Below are 20,585 nucleotides of genomic sequence, written 5' to 3'. Positions count from 1 at the left end.
AATCCACACCAAAAAAAAAAAAAAAAAAAAAGAAAAAAAATCAAAATTTAAATTTGATGAAGAATAAAACACCCACACAGCATGTTTGCATTCTGTTCAGTTTCACTGAAGTCACTGAGTCATTACATGCCCAGAGCAGAACCCAACAAGTCAGAACCAAAGGTCCTGAGGAAAGGGGATCACACACACTGGGCCACCTCCAAGGGCTGCAAATAAAGGGCACCTTGCTAAGTACAACTCTTAGAGAAACCCCAGCAAGAGCCAGGAGAGCAGGATGAAAATTTCTGGTGAGCTCCCACCACAGAGCTGCCAGCTTGCCTCAGCAGGGCTGTCAGCATCCGGAACACAACTGGAGCAGTTTTGCAGTGACTGCAGAGTCCCAGCGCCAGGACAGAGGAGCACTGGGGACTGCCCTTACTTTGTCCTGTTTACACAGCCCTTTCTGCAGGAAACAGCTCCTCCCAGGGCTGAAGGGACCAAAAGAGTCAAGTGATCTTGAAGTACAGAGAGGAGGTGGAGGAAAGGGTGGTATTCTTTCCCATCAAAGATCATTTTTACTTAAATATCTTTCCCTGTTGAGCTTAGACTCTAGTTTCTGAGGCTGTAATTGACACTGAAGGGCTTTGTCAAGCAGCCCTAAAACCAGCAGCTCTGAAAGTATAACCTTACAAAAGCAGTACAGGAGCCCCCTTCTCTGCTACCCAAGGGAGCTTAAAGAAATGAATCTTTGTAGAGACAATATTTGACACAGAGATTTATACACTGAAGGGGAAATGCTATTCTGCACTGAAATAAGACCAGGCTGTGAATCCAGATAGTCCCCTGAACAATTAGTAAAAGTCCTCTCAAGTATTTTCACCACATCTGGAAGAGCTGAAAAATTCAAACAGAATGTGCACTAAAAATTAAATAATAAATAAATAAATGAAGCACACCCACATTGCTCTGTGAGGTCTAAGTTTTGCTCAAGGTCTCTTCCATGGGCCTTTTGGTGACTGTTGAGCTGGAAAGGAAGGGCCCAGGAGATTTTTGGGAAAGCAGAGAGGGATATCCTGAGTCCCAGCTACCAGTCTACCAATGCAGCTTCCAACAGCCAGGACTGTGGGGATTGTGTTAGGAACATCACTCATTATCGCCCTGTGTGCTCATGGAGCCTTCCTATAATTCCACTTCAGCAATTAAAAATGTTCTGTTTATGAAAGATACTACACTTTAGGCAGTAGGTTCCTACTCTATAAAAATCAAACTATGAATTTTAATTACTTCTTATTTCTCAATATATTCAGGTAGTGAGCTTTGAAAGGTACACTGTGTAATTCTAATATATTTCTTGGGAAAAACAATTTTCACAATTTAGGCTGTGGGAAGTGTGTTTCTAACTTCACTTTCATTTGTATTTGACCTCTGACTAGTGTAACTTGAAATTTTCTTTATGACAATCTGTTCTAGGTTTCGAGGCAAAAAAAAAAAAATTCCAAACCCAAAACAAAACTCAAACAAAACAAGACAAAAACCCCACCCAGTTTGTATTAAACTCTCACTGAAAACCTATGCATCTCCTGCTGTTTTCTACCATGAAATAGCTCAAATGCATTTCTCTCAGCAACATCCCCTCTCCTGCAGGACTGTGACAGAGGTGGAGATGATCACCGTGGGACTGGATCCGTTTCTTGGCAGAAGGGGTTATGACGTACTTGCTGCTCCATCCCAAGGTTTGTCAGCATTCCTTGTCCCAGCTGGATCTACACCCCAGAGGGACAACTGAAGAATTATTGCAGAAATAATTCTGAGTGTCTGAGCTGTGGGTCTCAGAACTAGCTGCATTTATGTCCAAGGGATTAAATGCTTCAGTAACTTCTGCATTATTGCACACTATTCAGTTCTTATTTGAACTGAAGCTCAGAAAAGTAAGAAAGCAGAACTGCCTAAATTATAAACCCCTAAAATTTCTGAAGGCAAATCTTTACACTCTTAAGACAAATTTATGTCCCATGCAACAGTTAAAGAGCTACAAACTCTTTAAAACTCTGAAATTCTCTAAGTTTTCTCAGTTTTTGGTACACCTGGCAGTTAATTTGAATTAAAGTCTTTTAATTTAGCTGCAGAGACAGACTTGTTGAGACACCTACGAATGTGAATCTTCACACATTTATCATTCTCCCTGGGATACTTCTCACAGCTTGATGGCACACTGGGAACTGACTGCTCCATGACATTTCTGCAGGGTTACTCCCCTCAAGTGCCTTGTGGCTTGTCAGCCCTCCCTGCCCAGAAGAAATCCTGGCTCTTCCCCGATAACCTTCCTCATTACAAAAACTGTGATTTTATTTCATTTATGCTTTCCATACTTCATTGGCCTTTGCACTATCATGAGGCAAAACACAGGCACTGAAGAGTGACTAACTTATTGAGGGCATCAAAAATTATTAAAATGCACAATGCTTGATGCTGACATTATTAATCCAATTTCTTGTGGATGAAGGAAGAAGCAAAGTCTGAGTAGGTGGTGAGTATTGATCCTGCCCTCAGTAACTCAGATGTTCAAATGGCCTTGGTGCAGTTCCTCACCATTCCTGCAGAAGTGAAGTTGTACTCTTAGCAAATGCTTAGGGGGCAAATAAGAATTTTGTCACTCTGACAAAAATTTTGTCACTTTGACAAAAGCACTTTGACTCTGCTTGAGCCACAAGTTTAATAAAGTAAAAAAGAAAGGGAGTTGTTGTTGATCAAGGCTCCAAACAAACACAAGCATGCCTTCCTTTCTGTGCTAATTCTAGGAGAAGGAAGTCAACACAATTAATGGCTGATAATTATAAAAATACTGTGTTACTTTATATAGTGCAGCATATAGCTTTCATAAACACTAAAGATGTTTCATTCCACTCCTTCAGTCAAGTCTGGATAATATTATATATTACCTTTGTTAGCCAAATGTGTAGTGAGATTAAAAATATGTGAGTCTCAAAGTACTAAGTAGTTCCCAAAACCATTAAGGAGAAATTTTTTTTTCTGTCAACAAGACATTGAAAAATAAATTTGGTTTCTTAAGGTGTCATATACTTTTTTTTTCCATTTCAGGAAGCATCATGCACAGGGTATATACAGAAATTAAAAGCAGGCTACTAAAGCTCACTGGTCTGTATCTGATTCAAGATGGGAAATCCTATGTCCTGAGCATAAAGGTTCCAATTCAATTACACCTGTGAAACAACACTAAGTATTCTAAAATAAATGAAAAGCATGAATTGCATTACAAAAATATAATATTCTGACCCCTGAAATATTCTGATCCCTGAAAACAACATGTCACTGCTAACAAATCAAAAACATCTGTTTCCACAACATTAATTGGTCTTAAGAGCAATTTGTTGTGGAGACAAACTTTTAAAAACTTAAGGAAAAAAAAAATAAATCATCAGGATGGGACAGAAGGTAACAGTGGGGAAAAGAGCTCCATCTCAGTATCTGGAAACAAACTGGCACATTTTCTTCAGCTCATTGGAAACCTGGAACATTTGTCAGTTTTACAACATTCTCCAGCTACAGCTGCAAGGTACAAATATGCACAGGACATGGTATGAACACATATGATCATACACATGGTATGAACATATATGATCATATACATGGTATGAACATCTATGATCATATACAGACCTCTTGGAACCTTTTAAGCCTGAAAATTTCTGGCCCTTATGTTATAAAAGTTACCTAATAACCACTTAAGATCTGTAAAAGTTAAACGACTTAGTTAGGTGCAATAGGCAGGAGCCAACTCCCAAATTAGGAGCAAAGGAAAACAAAATCAAGTTTATCAGCAAATACAACCACCTCTGACCTGAGACCAGATCATTAGTAGCAATTCCTCTATGACCTGACTTATTCTGGAGACCCGTGGTTTCCATGTGCTGTTTCTACTGTTGCAGATCTGCAGATCAGGACATAAAAAGTCTGTACAAATTTATAGTAGGTGGGGTGAGATTGTGCTGAGGCTGGTGCCCAAAGATGGGGAATGGATGAACAAATTCAGCTCCTCAAATAAGAAGCTGCATAGTTGGATAAGCCAAGTAGCCTTGTGCATATTTAATGTTCTTCCAAGCCCCATCATATTGAGAACAGAGTGCACAGAGGCACAATAATTTACCTAATAAGAGCAATTTGAAACTAAGCTTATGAATGTTTGCTGAATTAAGGCTGATAAGAAAGTGCCAATACAGGTCTCAGTGCAAAAACACTTAACAGTTTACCAAGAGCTGGATTTTCCTCCCCCAGAAAGGAATATATTTTCCTGTCTCTCACCCAATGCAGGAATATTGTTAACACTTCTTCATGAGCCACTGCAACACTATGTAGGTGCTAGAAAAATGCATTTTTTTCCCCCAGCAAAAGGCCTGTAAGTAAATAATGATAAATTCTAAAGGAGCACCCTAAACCATTCTGCAGCCACAAGTTATGCTGACCAATGCTTCCCCCCCCAGATTCATCACATAGATAAAGGTTTTCTCCTAAAAGGGTAATTAAGTTAAACTTATCAGATTATCAAACTTTATTTAAGGAGAATATGGACACTAATAAATAAATAACATCTAAACCACACATATCATATTAGTTTACTTATTACAGAACCATAAATAGGGGTCACCACTAGAAAACATCTATTTTTCCACACAGGTAATGTGTATAAAATCTGTTTTTCTTTGAATGATTATGTTTACTGATTTATATCAGTGAGAGACGACAAACATTTCCAGTGAGCTCAATCCTACTTCCCTGAGAAGAAAACAAAAACAAGGAGCAGCACCAGCTGCTTGGCAGGGCTGTGCTGGAATGATAACACGGTCTCAGGGCACTCTTGCTCAGGCCATGGAATTAATTACTGGTGAGTAATTAATTCAGCCACAGCACTGACAGTTGCTTCACCTTGCCCAGCAGACAGCCTGCTTTGCTTATGGTGCTCACTGCCTCCATGCAGAGCTTCTCCAGAATTAGCTCTGCATGCACTGCACATCTCCAGCAGCACTAGAACTAAGGAGTGCACCACGTCAGACTATGAAATATGTACATTGAAGGGGACAAAGAATATGAAGGGGACAAAGAAACAAGCTAAAATTATACAAAAGTCCCTTTATGCAAAGTGATAAAGGAAGAATAGCAACCAAAAAAAAAAAAAAATTCAACCCAAAAGCCAAAAAAGAAAACCAACAAAACCACACACCCAACAAAGCCACACCACATCAGAGAAACTCAACCACAAGCTCTGCTGTAACTGTGTGATTGTGTAGATTTCTACACTTCCTTGGATAATGTTCCAGATTTGTTGGAAATCTGGACAGGACTCTCATGAGAACAGGCTTTCTGATGATATTTTAGATACTCCCAGGTTATAAGTCTGCCAGAAAAAAACTCAAGAGCAGCCTTTTTCCATAGTAGTTTTGTACTTGGACTCCAACTGCATCAAAAGAGGAGGAAGTGCAGAGATGTGTAAACTTAGAGAGGGATCAGTCACAAAACTTTCCATTTTCCTGACCAGTGCACAATATGGTACAGCCTGAATTTTGGGAAAAACTCAAGAGAACTCTGATTTCATTCAACCCACTTCAGCCTTTTCTGGTTTTGGAAAAAAAAGTATTAATTGGCGCTATTTAAAACAAACCCCTGACAGGACTCACAGTTTGTTATTCAGTTTGTTACCAAATGGTTTTCTAATGAAGACCAAGGATTTCTGTCTGGAGCACGGCGCTGTGAGCTGAACAGGAAGGAATCCTGCACCTTACGGATGGCTGGTAAATAAAACAGGATGTTGCAAAGGTTACCTTCCTCACACAAAACAAGGAAAATATTGAAGTAGTTGGGAGATGGTGAAAAGGGATCTTCCACCAGCAACAACAACAACACACTACATTTTGGAAGGGAAAAAAAAACCAACACAACAACTGATTTTCTGTTACTCCTTAATGCTGGCAACAAAACTAGAGGCAGTTTCATTCCTGAAAACAATGATATAACCACAACTTCCACACATGTATCTTCCACACTTGTACCTTGTATCTCTTGCACTTCTTTGCAAGAGATGCAACTTCGAAACAGGCGTTCTGAAAACCACAGTCTAGTGCAGTCAAGACAAAATAAGTTAAAAGTTCTTCTGGGAGAGGAGATTCCTGGCTCAAACACCTTTTTTGTTATTGACATAGGTTTGCTTCTATGCTTTGTTTTGTTACAACACATACTCTCTAGTTTTAGGGGGAGAGAACAGTAAGTTCCTCCAGAGGGTTGCAGAAAAGTGGAAATCCTTTATCTAGACATTTGTGGATACAGACAGCTTTGGAAATGCAGCTTTGGAAAACCCAAGAGTCTTGGAGCGTAGGAGAAGGAATGAAGACACATTTGGTTATTACACAGTGATTCTGGTGGATGAAGAGTCAATAGGATCTGAGGAGCACAAAGCAGAATGAAAATAATTACTTCCATCTCTTGGGGTATTTATCTTTTCAGCTCAGAAAAAAGGTCTAGATAATCTAAATTCCCAGGAGCAGCACTGGTTTGTCTTTGAAAGCTCAGCTTCTGCAAAGTGGGGCAGTAAGGGCAGCTGAATCTCTTCAAACAGAGAAGTTGCTAGATAAGTTGGTGCCTTTCCTGTTAAGCCAAAAGGGCCCCAAACACACAGAATCCATATGACCCATGACATCATCAAACACTGGAAGTTGTTAACCAAATACCCAATGTCAGGAAACAACTATCTGCCTGTGACAGACTGAGTTCTTCCCTCTCTCTGGGACTGTAACTAATTTATTTTCTATCAAAGTTTGCTTACAACCTTTCTCTCTCTTCTCTTATCAAAAGAACCATTTTGAGCAGTCACTTGCAGGTTACCCCTCTGGAAACCCAAAAGAAATTTGTTTTAACCTGCTTTGTGGTCCCATTACTGGAATGATATTCACCAAAAAAACTAGTGCCCTTTGAAATGGTCACCATCTAGGAAAACCCAGCTGATGTAAAAAATCATCACAATCCTTTTGTCATGCTCAATGCTCTGAGTAGTTAAATGTTTGCTTTAAAAAGTTACCAGTGGATTCTGGAAATTGACATGCATTTCTTGGAGTTTTTAAAGTTCAATAAAACTGCTTGCATTCATCCACATAAGATCATGTGGTATTTTAGGAGGAACACCTTAACTATTGTGCTGCAGTTAATTGAGACAGAAGCACTGTTGATTTGCATTAATTAGATGCTTTTTACACTAAGCTGGGCACATGGCCCTTCCAAGTGATACATCATTTTTTTTGTTTGAACAGATAGAAGTAACACTAGTAAATAACTAGTGAGCACCCTCTGTATCTCACTTTTCAATAGTAGGAGTCCTGTGGACCCAGCGTACAAGAAAATTTCAGCATCACACACTTACTCTTCAATATTTCCTGCTCATCCCTAGTTTTTTCTCCCCTCATTTTTAACTTTTAAATGATTTGAAAACCTTTGATCTTGCTTTGTGCTCTGAGCATCATCCACACAGTCTCACTAAGATGTGGACTTTGTAAGTGTGCTTCTTCTAACTCGAAGGATTTTGTAGGATTGAAGACTCAAAAGGAGTCAGAGAGCTGAGGAAAAACAATGGGTCTCTAGCGAGCCCTTTCCCAAAGTGGACAAAAGCTGCACAGCTCACAAAAGCTTTCAAGGAGCAGCATTAATTCCAGTGTCCCCCACTGTCACCTCGTGTCTGGGGATACGTCCCTAGTTCCCTTGCAGGGACGTCCCTGCCGCAGCCAGCTCGCATGCAAAGGCGCAGCCATGGCCACGCCGAGGGATCCTCGGCTGCCAGACTTCCCCTCTCAGCCCTGCTAACCTCAGCCCTGACCTGCAGTACCCTCAGTTTTCCATTCCTCAGCCTCTCTTACGCAAATATAGCCCAGGATTCCAAATTGGGCTGTGTTTATTCCAGGAACACAAAGACACGCGTTTTCACGTCTAAGAAAGTGACGCGTCTTGATAAAAAATTGAGACGTTTTCATACAATGCCGAAAACAAATGCAGTTTTCATCAGCATCCCAAATCCCTGTGGACTGGTTTCTAGTCTATTCTACTAATTTCTGGATCTCTATGCCAAATTAATGTCTTCCCAAGTTTGTCTGAATCCCCTCTTCCTTGAGCTCCTTATTTCACATTAGCTGGAAACCTTCTCCAGTGTTTCCAACTGTGCCCATGAGCAGGTGTCTTTCAGGCAGAAAGTTAATTCAACTGCCCACAGAAACAGTCCACAATTGTTGCTTCAACTAGGTGCTATTTTTCATCTTTGCCTTTTAAATAAAACTGAACATTTAGATTCCAAGTTTTGCAAACTGTAGAAAATATCCTATATGACAAAAAGCACCACTGCAAATAAGCTGGTTTGTATTCAAAATTCAAAAGCAACATATTTTTCTTTTAAATGATCTACCTAAATTTTCCTATACAACAGCCCCATCACAAGATTCTGTGATTTCATTTTGCTAAGTACCTTAAGGCTAATTTGCAGTTTGATAGTGAAAAAAACTTCCTTTTTTCTTTCCTTTTTCAATGATGCTAAATAAATACCCCATACTTTAAAAATCCATACATTTTTCATAAATATTGAAAAGCATCTTTCCACAGAGCTATTAGAAAAAAACCCTTCATTTCATCAAACTGACCTTTGCTAGAAAATGAGAAGCTCATAGCCTTACAACACCAATTAATAACAGGGTGCTGACAAATAAAACAAGCTGGTAAATATGAATCTTGTTCATAACAAGATTGCACAAGAAAATATACTGCAATGACCCTGTCTGAACATCCTGTAATAGCCCATTGTTCCTCTCTATTACTGTCATTCAGCAGTTTTTTTTAATAGCGGATGCGTGGCAGCGGAGGAACCAAGGCAACGTGGGACTGCACGTGCACGAATCCTGCCCATCCTGGAGGTGAGGAGACAGCCCTGGCACTCCTGGGTGCTGCTCACTGCATGTGGAGATCTGTACAACAACCCCACATCACGGCAGAACTCGAATGGTACAAATAAAAATATTCAGCTCTAAGTGCCTGAGTGGTTTGTAAACTGAGAAGAGATCAGAATCCTTTCACTTGTCAAGGGCAAATCACAGGAACAACAAAAATGAACAGTGGAAAATTCATAGGCTTAAGCTCTGAGAGATCATGGAGTCTTTTAGACAGTACATGGTGGAAGAAACAGGAGGTGTCCTTCTGTTCCATAGATGAAGAGGAAAGGTGGTAATAAAGATCTTCCAAGTGTGACAACTGGGTATTTCCCCTGCTCTCTGTATGAGGAAAGATGAGCTAGCTTAGCACTGCAGTTACTGACACCTTAACTACACCACGGACTGAAACCCAGCATCTGGTTTTGCTGCCTAATTAAAATACTGAATAGACAACTGATTTCATAACCATTCTGTGAATTCATCTCACAGACAAGCAGTGGTTTCTCACCAGTTGAAGGAATCTTGCTGTTTATCAAAGTCTGGCTGGCCACAGGACACCTGACTGAGCCTTGTCTCTGCAGTAAAAGTCATGCTAAAGGCAACATCACTCAATTTACCGATTTCTTCAGTTCACTTTCCTAAGGGAACAACATTTTAAGGTTCAAGTTTTTTTTTTCCTTTGTGCATTTGTTATTCCTTCCATCACTTTGTCTTCCTTGCTACCAGGCTTCATTGTTTTACTGTTAATTAGTACTCAAAGAAGGAGGAGTTGGACAGTGTCCTGCTTAAAATCTGTAAATGTTTAGAAATATAAAAACTCAGAATTCTATGAAACACAAGGGATAAAGAAATTGTAAAAATAAAACAAAACAAACCTCTAGCTTAACAATTTCCACATTCCTGTATGGTATGAAGCAATTTTTGAACACTTTGGTTCGGCACACGTGCATTCCCTGAGGAAGCTGAGTTATCACCCATAACTCTGTCGTGCCAGTTTGTCGTCACTGGACAATATAAACTTCTCTTCCCTTGCCTATGCTTATTTAGAAAGGGTTTTGGTCCCTAAAATCAGCTTTGAACCAGGGCTCTTTTGGTGCTGTGTACCTTGGAGGTGGCAGCAGCCACTGCCATGCTCCGGTGCCCCAGTGCCCCCACAAAGACAGCACAAGCATTTTGCCAACCTTCCAACAAACCCTGAATTACTGCCATGTCCTTCACTGGTCTGTAATGTGACTCTAGGAAAAGCTTAGCATGTCAGCAGACTATTTTATCCCTGCAGCCCTAAATAAAAAGTGTCCAGTTAAACTACATTGTCTGAATTCTTCCCCTGGATTGCATGCACAGTTTTCAGAAGAGGGATCTTCTGTAGAGAGAGAGCTCTATTTGTGCAAGCTCTTCTGAAATAACTGAAGGGGAAAAAGGAGAAGAAAACCTAGGCCCAGAAGCTATGCCAGTGGATCATGCTGAAAAGTTAAAAACCATCTGAGCGATTTTCCTAGGTACTCTCAAAATGCTGATATAGCACATCCAGCACACAGGGTTGGGGGAACAAAAGGCTTGGAAAGGACCATGCTGTGACTTCCATAATCAACCCAATAATGACACTTTAAAGAGCTGAAGATGGACCAAGATCACCTCCTTTAGTCAGAAATTAAGAATTTCCAGAATGAGAAACTAAAAATCCATTCGAACGAATACGACTGACTGTACTCCAGACAAAATTGTTTGAGCTTCCAATTGTAACCATTACTCGTGTTTTAGATAAAACCCACACTGTGACAGCAAACAAACATGAAACAGAAATCTGTTTTCACCAGCGTGTAATCTGCGGCAATGTTAGTTGCACTTAGGACATAACACACAGAAAATTACCTCTGATATAATCTTTCACACCTTCTCTAGGGAAAAATGATGGAGGGTGACATCCTTGGCCTCTGTGGGACAAGGAGAAGACTGCAATAGCAGAGTTTAACTTGATGGGAATTCTTACTCTTATTTGCATATTGCTTTCTAAAGTTGTTCTTTTCTAGGACTATAATTTCCCGTTTGTTTTCAGCAGAAAGGCTTTCATTTCCTGACACACACACAATTAACAGATTAAAACCATTTCTTAAAATCCCTCTTTACCCACTTCTTCTAAAACTGGAGAGGAAAAAAAAATAAAAAAAGACTAAAAAACCAAACCAAAACAAAGGAAAAAAACAAACCCTCCCCCGCAAGCCCCACACTGGGCTGGCAGGAACATAACCACAAGAAAGGCAGCAGCTCAGCTCAGTGTTTAAGTGCCTACTTAGCATGTGCTTTTTTCCCAGCTGCTGCCAGCCACACACAAACCCAGCGCGGCCCTGGTGGCCCTCCACGCATTTTAATGCAATAAACAACACATTTAATAAAGAATGAAGAATGTGCAGTGGTAGCCACGCAGAGAGCACTTGAATAGCACTCAGCAAAGAGCCTTAATTTGGCTTTCCTGAACTTGTTGAAGCTAACTTTTTGCCCAGAAGACGCTGGATCAATGCTGAAGAGGTTCCCCACGGCGATGTTACGGTACACACGCTCTGCAAGGGTGATGGCTCCAAAGTTCATTTATGGAAAGGGCTCCCACCCCCACCTTCCCCTTCCAAGAAACTGGACCTGTGAAGACAGACATTTCTTTGAGAGGAAGGATAAGGCAGAGGTTAATTTCATCTGCATGAGCCAGCATAGGATAAGCTGTTGGAAATATTGTCAAGCCACATTCTTAATGCCTGGCAAAGTGACTCACTCAGAGTCATCACAGGAAAGGAAGTTGAAAAGAATCAAAAACGGAACAGGATGGGGGCTTAAACAGGAGAAAGAAGTGAGAGAAAGGAAACTGGATTGTTTAAAGTAGGCTGAGGTTACAAGTTCTAGAATGAGATTATTTTTAAAATACACCTATAAAATATATATCTGTAAAAATATATACGCATATATAAAAACATGAATGTATTCATGTATTTATTAAAAAAGCTTCTTTCCATTTAAAGAGAGACTTGTATTTGTAGATTGCCTTCCAAAGATGTCTGCTGAGGTATTTGTTTCTGTTTAAGGTGGAATTAACATGGTCTGGGAAATAAACAACAATCCCCTCAAGAAACCCACAAATTTTTAACGATCACATTCCTATTCCACACAATATGAAACTCTCAGAATATGGAGCTCCAAGCTCAAGTAAAAATCCACCACAATACAACATTAATACATCATTCCCTAAACACTAAGCAATAAACTAGTCTTTGTTTTTTTCCCCCACCAAAAAATTCAACATTGAGTTTTACTTGAAACTCTGTGACACATGGCAAAATTTCTCTTCTCCAAACATTTTTACTGGGAGAGTTTGGATGATCAGCCACCTCACATATCCATTTCAGGTAAGTCAAACACAAACAGTATGCAAACTGTCTCACTATGTAAGTCACTTGCAGAAGCACCTCTTTGACTTCATCACAGCTGAAAACACATTACTCGTGCAAGAGAATGTTCACCAACAAAAAGAACAATTTTGGATCCCAAAGAAAATGATAAAACCATTTTTTGATATCAAGGCAATATTGAACTGAGTCCCAGCTCTTAATGTTTCAGCCACGTCACCTGTGGGTAAAGATTCTGACTGTCCTTTTTCATGTTCAAGGGGACACACAGAAAGATTAATATAACTATTAAATCATATAACTAAAAAACCCCCAAATTTCAGCCTTAAGGAGACATGCCTGGTCAAAAAATTGTTCTGGAAAAATGTATTAGAAAAAATATTTTTTAAATTCTTCTTAAAAAGATTACCTCTGTTTGTGCAATATTTCTTATTTAATCCCCAGAGTGACACCTGCTGGATTTCACTAACTGAAACTAGAAGGCAGATATTCCAATTATATAGAATATCTCAGCATAATAATTGCAAAAATGTGCCATTTGAACAATAAAAAGGCTGCAGAGTAGAATACTTTCCCTTCATTTAGGGTACTAAATAAACACACAAATGCAACCACAGAAAAAGGAAGTATAATGTCTAAAAGTCTTACTCATTTCTGAAAAGTGCATTTTTAAACTTCTATCTAGGAAGGATTCTAGAGCATAACATTTGGTGACAAATTATATTAATTTCTGAACATATTGATATGGAGAAAATACTTTTAAATCCTCAAACAAATTAGTTCAAGTTAACAAGAATGTTCTCAGTACATCCTTTGTTTTACTTTAATAAAACTCTAAAACTCTACCAGAATTGCCAGTACTGGTATAACACAAATTTTATGAAAACTGATTGGCAAGATTTTACCACTGTAATGGGGGAAGAAAAAATTAAGGAGAAAATCTAAATGGCAATTCAATGAGTGATGTTTTGTGCCCATACAAACATTCCAGATAGTGCAGTTTTCAAGCTGAGAATATCAAAGAACAGGTGGAAAAGATGATGCAGTTTTTAGGAACCTAAGACAGTCAGCCTAAACACAGCTGATGGTAAACAGCAGTGTGTGAGGTAGGTGCTTTGAACATGGTAATCAAAAGAAAAAAATTACGAATTTCTTTGGTTGGCTCTTTGTTCATGGTATTACAGGGGAAGTCAGACTGGTATGGGCTTCATTAAACAAAATCATCACCAATTTTGGGGGGATATTTTTCCACATACAGCCTGTATGACCCAGACATAAATACAGAAATGCAACATTGTTTTATTTTCTAAAATCCAGTTAGAATGGTCAGCTACAACTTAAAAATGGCCAAAATTTCCAGAAGAGGCTTGAGTGACACACATGCAAATTTACAAGAGTCTGATTTCTTTCCTTAAAGGAAGAACGTGGCTTCTCTCCTGGAAAGTTTTTTAGTGCATTAGAATGAGTTATAAGTGCATTTCAAATGTATGTTTCCAAAGAAAAGCAACTCGAAATAGATCACTTTAGGACAGCATATACTGCAGAAATGATTGAAAGTGTTTGCACAGAGCTAGGGCAGAAAAAGGATGACTTTGCTGGGAAAATGTAAACAGTATAAACAAACTTGGGAGACTGAAGCATGAGAGACAACTGTTAAAACAAAACTTTAAAAATGGGAAAGTTTAGCCTTTCGGCTCTGCCCAGATTCTAAAATAGAACAAAAATTGTGGCTAAAGAAAAATGGTCTAATGGAACTCAATTTCATAAGATCTTCTATTTTACCACACTGACTGTGGAATTCTCCATTAAGGTACCAGGTGAGAAAAAGGCTGTTTTCTGCTGCTCTTTGTGGAAGTTTTTTACACTGAAAACATCAGAACTGCCAACGTGAATCCAAAAAGTAAAAATAACAGGTTGTGTCCACATGCAGAAAGCTTTTTCTGTTTTGTTTTAAACACTAGAAAGATGCAGCATTCAAATGTATGCAATTCAGAATATTAGCACATGTGATTACCAGTTTTCCAAACAAAGGATAAGGTCTAGGATTAATTTCTTTTGAAAGTTTCTTTGTAAACTTATGTTCTCTCTTTAGTTGCTACATTGGCAATAATGGAAGTCAGCATGAAATAGACCTGCATGCGTTCTATGCACAAATAATATACCAAATATGTTATTATATGTCTAATACACATAACCACATATGAAATCTCACTTATTTTACTGCCCAAAAGTTATTTGTTAGCCAACTCCCATCTGTTTTGATAGTAGCAGCGTTCATTCCTTCCTCAACACAGCAGTACCAAGGATACAGTTAATTCCAGAGCTCTGACAATTTGCTACACCAAACACTTAAAATGCTTCCCAGGGACAGAGCAGTTCCACGAGCAAGTGAAGGCTGTTTTCAATAAATTTTCAATAAGCTTAGCTGAGGAAGCTGCTGCCCATGGAGCTCAATGACAGAGCTGCCCAGGCTTGCAGAGCAGAGGTGGCCGGGCACTGAGGTAAGGCAAATGCTGTGTGTGTGCCACAGGGGTGGCAGCTGGTCAGGAGCACTGAAGGGATTTTGGTACCAAGTCAAGAACATCGTAAACACGTTGGCAACAGATGGGAACAACTTCTAAAGGAGAAATCCTGCTCTGTTTTCCTAACTGTAGACTTGGACTTCCCTCAATGGCTTTAATAGATCGCTTCTGCCCAACATTTACTACAGCAGTGACTAGATACACTTCTTTGAAATATCACTGAATACATGTTATTATTAAAAACATATCAGTATAAAACATATAATTTCTTCCAAATGACCACGGTCCCATTTTAATTGCATGACTGCATTGCTTCATGGACTTCTGTGGGTCCAATCCTACCCAGCTCCTGCACAAGCCAGGAATGCTACTGGAGAGAGATGATTACCCCAAATGTACAGAACAGAAAAGCCAGTTAGTAATTACAGGGGTCTCAAAGGAAGTTTGTTAGTGCGCTTTCTTCCCTCAGCTTTGTTCTTAATTGTATCTTGGTCTATAATCTGAACAGCAATTCCCAGCTAGCCCATGGAACAACCCTGTACTCCTGGATTAAATCCCTTTACTGACCCAGGTAAGGCATTGGTCACCCAACGAGACACATGCAGAACTGTTTTTCAGAACATGTTTTTCCACTGACGTGCTCAAAAATTACAGAAATTACCAAAAAAAAAAAACAGCTGCCAACAGAGAGCAGAATGTGAAGTGCCTGGATGGATGACCATCTATGTATAATTCCTACAACAGAAAAATACCCACATTTAGGAATGTCTTGCCCTTTGACAGTCGGTGGAAAAGTTCCCACTGGTTCTCAGTGGGCCTGGATTTCAACAGTTGTGTTGTATCAAGAAAAGCCTATTCAAAGGGACAAGTGCTACATCTCTTAACACAGAGAAAGGCTCCAACTGATCAGAATTTGAAGTTGAAAGGACACACATAATGCAATTCTTGAACCTGCAATCTATCTTAGATATCCAGGCACTTGGTTTTATCCAGAGAAAAGTTCAGTCACACTGTTCTATATCAATGCTCTGCCTGTCTCTGCTTTAACCTGCAAATAACATCTGACATCCAGCCTACCAACATGCACATGCCTGTCACATCCACTGTAGGCAGACACACCTCAACCTACACGAGCTGCTTGTGAAGAACAACAAATAAGAATCAAAATCATTTAGCTGGTGTACTTCTAAACACAGTTTTTCCCACTGCACTGATCATTAAAACAACATAAGCACTTTTATGTGAATTGTCATCTCCATTGACTTAGTGTCAGCAAGTGCCTTTTGTGCAGAAGATTTTCAAAGCTGGATAAAGATTTTGGGATTGCTCCTATATGCAGTGAAATAGATGAGAGTTTAAGCAAACTAGGGAAGAAAAAACCGTGCTAATACAGATTATTATTTTTAATTAAGAATTCCAGACTGTACCACATATGTGGACTTTAAAACACATCTGTTTTCAGATGTGGTCTTATATTGATCTAGATCTGGAGTGCCTCCTTCCAATGCACCTGAAGGAGCCCAGATTCAGAGCACATCCCTGAACAGGTTTAGCTGTTAGAAGCATTATGAGTTCAAGGGAAGGACAAGATCCCCAGCAGGCACAGTAAGACTGGGAAAACTGCATTGACACAATTGTAAGAGCAGCAAAGTCCACCCCCGAGGTACCTGGTGTAAGTTTATTAAGGCAAAGAGAGAAAAAAACCTCAGTTATTTTAATAATTATTTCATTCTTTTCCCTTACAAACTGCATGGATAACTGAAGGATTCATTGTAGATCAAATCCAGGTGTGATTTGCTGCCTAACAAGATTTATTTTCCTGGTTCTATGGCTCCACTGCTTCCACACACGAGCAAATAACTCGAATTACCAATCTCAGCACTGCAACCGCATTTGCAAAACCAGAGGGTATCACATCTGTTTTGGAAAGCTTGAGGAGTGGCAAGAATTTTAACTGCCTATCAGCTGGCACTCGAAGGCACGGAATCACACACTTGCCACCGTTCAATAGTTTCTCGAGGAAAGGAAAAGTGGGCAATCAGCTATCAATAAATCAGCTCGGTGTTTGCGGTTAAAAACCTCAAACAGCAACACGCCGGCACGCGTACAGGCTTCAGAGCAACCCAACTTTTCCTCAAGCAAACAGAAAGCCCAAACAAAACAGTAGCTTTATCTTTTAAGTTGTGTAATTACAACACAAAACCTAATTATGAAACAACACAAGTATGACCTCTTTCTGGTACAGTAAGTTTAGAGAAATACTCTGCAAGCAAACCTACACCACTTTATCACCTAATTCAGCATCTATTGAAAGAGCTGCAGTTGTATTGAATTAGTCTTAAGGATCCTTTTCAAGCCAATGAGCCTCTAATTCTCTCCAGATGCAAAGACAGAAATTTGGTTAGTTAATATTAGAGGCTTCAGGCAGAATGCTTGCAGGGCTGCTTTGGGCATTCTTTCTATCTATCTATCTATCTATCTATCTATCTATCTATCTATCTATCTATCTATCTATCCTACTAAGCATAGACGACACCACCAGTCATAAAATCAGCTCAACACCTCGCTCACTAAAAATAAAGGAAGGTTTTCCTCGCAGCCCGTGTCGGCGCGGATTCCGCATCCCACGCCGAGGCTGAAGCCAGAGCACACACACGCGTGGCTCCCGCTGCGCTCGGGTGGCACCGAGCCGCTGCTCGTGGGGGAAGAAACAATGAAACCGCACTCACCAGCCGGGCTCCTGCCAGAGCGCTTCCAGATAAAGCTGAGCGCGGATCTGTCTCAGATAAAGCTGAGCGCGGTTCTGTCTCAGATAAAGCTGAGCGCGGAGCTGTCTCGGATAAAGCTCTGTGCGGAGCTGTCCCGGATAAAGCTCGCCCAGTGCCTCCAGAGCCAGCCGAGAGCGGTGCCCGGTGGGTGTAATCCGGAGCCGGGGCTGGCGGCTGTCCCGGCGGAGCGGCGCTGCTGCGGGAGCGCCGGGAGCGTGTCCGAGGGCAGCGCGGAGCGGCGGCGGCAGCAGCGAACATCAGAGCTTCCTGTTACATCACCGACCCCGCCTGCGGCCGCCTTAAGTTACTTTTCTCTCCCGAATGGCATGTCCCGGGGAAGCCGGGCTCCCGTGGCATCCGAGCCCCGGCGCTGCCATCTGCTCCCGGCCCCTGCCCGCACCTGGCCCCGGGGCGGCTCCGCTCGCCCGCCTGGGCTCACGGGCGGCGCTCGCAAAACACTCACTGCTCTGCTGGTGAGGAGGAGACCACGGGACCTGTCCTTTCACGTATCGAGCCACTGAGATTCGTCCTCCTCCTCCAGCCAGATCCATAGAAACAGATCAGTTTGGACCTTTATTCAAAGAGCACTCGAGAGCTGCATTCCCCCTCAGTGTGACTGACCTGACCCAGCACCTCTGCCAGCGGTTGCATGACGCCCCATACCTTTAGGGCTGACAAGCTCTGCACAGAAATACCTCTATTCCTCAGATGTAAAGCAGCTGCAAAGGTCAGATTCCAATTTTCAATTACAAGCAGGCACATCATTTACAGTACAGTATTTTTTTTCGTTGAGTACAAAACAAAGTATTTGTTATTAAAGAAATAAGCCTTTGAAGTATCAAGGGTAGGAAAAAAGCAACAGGAATATTGTTACTGCTGATCTCTGTGCTATCTTTTTCTAAACACTGGTGATTTGAAAGCACAAGTATGAATGGTTTGAAAACTGCCATGAGGGAGGACAAAACAAAATGAATAGCAGTCTTTCTACAAGCTTCAAAGAATATTGTACCAGAAACTAAAAATGTTTCTATATTCCCTGTACTATGGACAGAATCTGTGCCCTCTAAACCAATAACCAGTTACTGTATGCACAGGACAACGCTATGCTGAACAAAGGGGGAGTTCATGGAGCATCAAACTCAAATTATATGAACACCTGTAACACCAGCACTCCTTAGGGAACCCCACAAGAGCCTCCCAAAAGGCACATTGTGACAAGGATCTATCAAAATTATACCGCTGCATTTGCTCATAAAACAACATAAAATGTTCTGCTTGTTCTTGCTACCTGTCACTTACCTACTTTTTTTTACCAGCAGCATCATTTGTGGAACACACTGTGGAGCGAACTGAATGAAGGAATTTACCTGGGCACTGAAAACATTTTCCTCAAGAAGGAAAACAGCAAGAAACAAAAAGCTAAGGGGGAAACCCCCACAAACAAACAAAAAACTTCAAACAAAACCCAGTCCCAATCCAGGGTGAGAAAAAATTGGAAGAGGGAAAAGAGGGCCAGGAATACTTTGAATCCAAATGTCCCCTAGACAATACAATTTGTGACAGCCCACTCCAGGGTTACCAAATAAGCAGGCTTGGATACTTATCTGGCACATGTGAGAACTGATGCTTCTCAGATCCCTCATCAACAGGAGAATGTTTGAGTTTTATAATCAGTGAAAAAATAAGGACTGGCACTCTAAACCCCTAGGCAATGTAAGCATACAAACTGGGGATTAGCTCTGATTCTGAACAGTGATGAAAATTAACTTCTCTAAAAGAAGTGGTGTCATCTCAGGTACAGGAATTTCACCAGGAGTGATCCCGGTAGCATTGCTTTAGACAAATTAGGTCTCGGTTGTAGATTGCAACAGGGTACATTACACACTCTAGCTTAGAGGATAATCCACGTTTTCCAGCCAAGCTCACAGCTCCAAGACAGGCACCTGAATTAGCTAGACACATATTGCACAGGCCATGTTTGATTTGGCTGGTCAAAGGCAATAGAGTTTTGTGTGAGCGTTTTTGTTTGTGGGTTGTTTTTTTGTTACTTCGTTGTTTGCTCTGGGGGGTTTTGGAGTTTATTTTTACAAAGTTTTATATTCTACTGATTTAGGTAACATTAAAACTTACTTGTACTCTACAGAGACCACTCAGCTGGTGCAGTTTGCACTCAGGCGCCTCCCCGGCATCTCCCCATCCCCTGGCTGCGAGAAGCGTAAATCACACCCGTACAGGCTGTCCTACTTGCCGACAGCGAAGGAAGGAGCAGTTCAAGGGGACCTAAATATGCAAAGCTACCTGCACTGGGACCAAAGAACGCTTTAAAGCGAGAAAAGATGGTAAATCCAGGGAATTCCCCCTTTTCCATCAGAGCCAGCCCGCCCGGCGCTCGCCGCGCCGCTGGCGCCCTCTCGCGGCCGCCCGGGGCATAAACCCAGGCGGATTTACCCCCTTAATTAATTCAGGAATTAATTAATGCAAGAATTAATTAATTCAGGAATTAATTATCCTGTGTGAACACCCCCTAACCACGCGCGTACAACTCTGTTTTACCTGAACCTCGCTCTTTCTTTGGAGAAACACTGAAACAACCGGTTAGGAAACGTAACCCTTAGATCCCCTTCATTAAGTTTCAGAAGACAGAAGCTAGAAAGATGAAGACTTGCTCAAAATGTGAATAAAAAACTATCAGATTTGAGAGAATAAGTGGATTGGAGATGCAGGGAGAAAAGCAGAAATAAAACTGAAGCAGGAAAATAAAAAGGAGAAAAAGGAGGGCATAGCAGTAAAAAATGGTGAGCAAAAAAATGAACAAAATTAAAATATTTCTCAAACATATTTTGTTTTACCATTTGCATGGACTATGGGCACATACTAAGTTATTGCAGGTCAGATGATGTATGGAAACTCATTAAACCTCTGTGAAACTGCTTCAGCTTATTGGCTGTTTTCATA

General features: G+C 40.7%; 1 protein-coding gene across 1 annotated transcript in view; it reads right to left on the bottom strand.

Annotated features, from left to right (window-relative positions):
• Nucleotides 1–17,805, bottom strand: part of CALCRL (calcitonin receptor like receptor) — a 62,789-nt gene extending 44,984 nt beyond the window's left edge. Inside the window, exon 1 of the mRNA XM_084209498.1 lies at nt 17,592–17,805. The gene's annotated coding sequence lies outside the window, so the exon portion shown is untranslated. The remainder of the gene's footprint in view (nt 1–17,591) is intronic.
• Between the last annotated feature and the right edge of the window lie 2,780 nt (nt 17,806–20,585).

The sequence above is a fragment of the Fringilla coelebs genome (assembly GCF_963513975.1).
Source record: "Fringilla coelebs genome assembly, chromosome: 7".
Classification (NCBI taxonomy): domain Eukaryota; kingdom Metazoa; phylum Chordata; class Aves; order Passeriformes; family Fringillidae; genus Fringilla; species Fringilla coelebs.
Note: the sequence above shows the minus strand (reverse complement) of the source record. Positions and strands in the feature narration are given on the sequence as shown.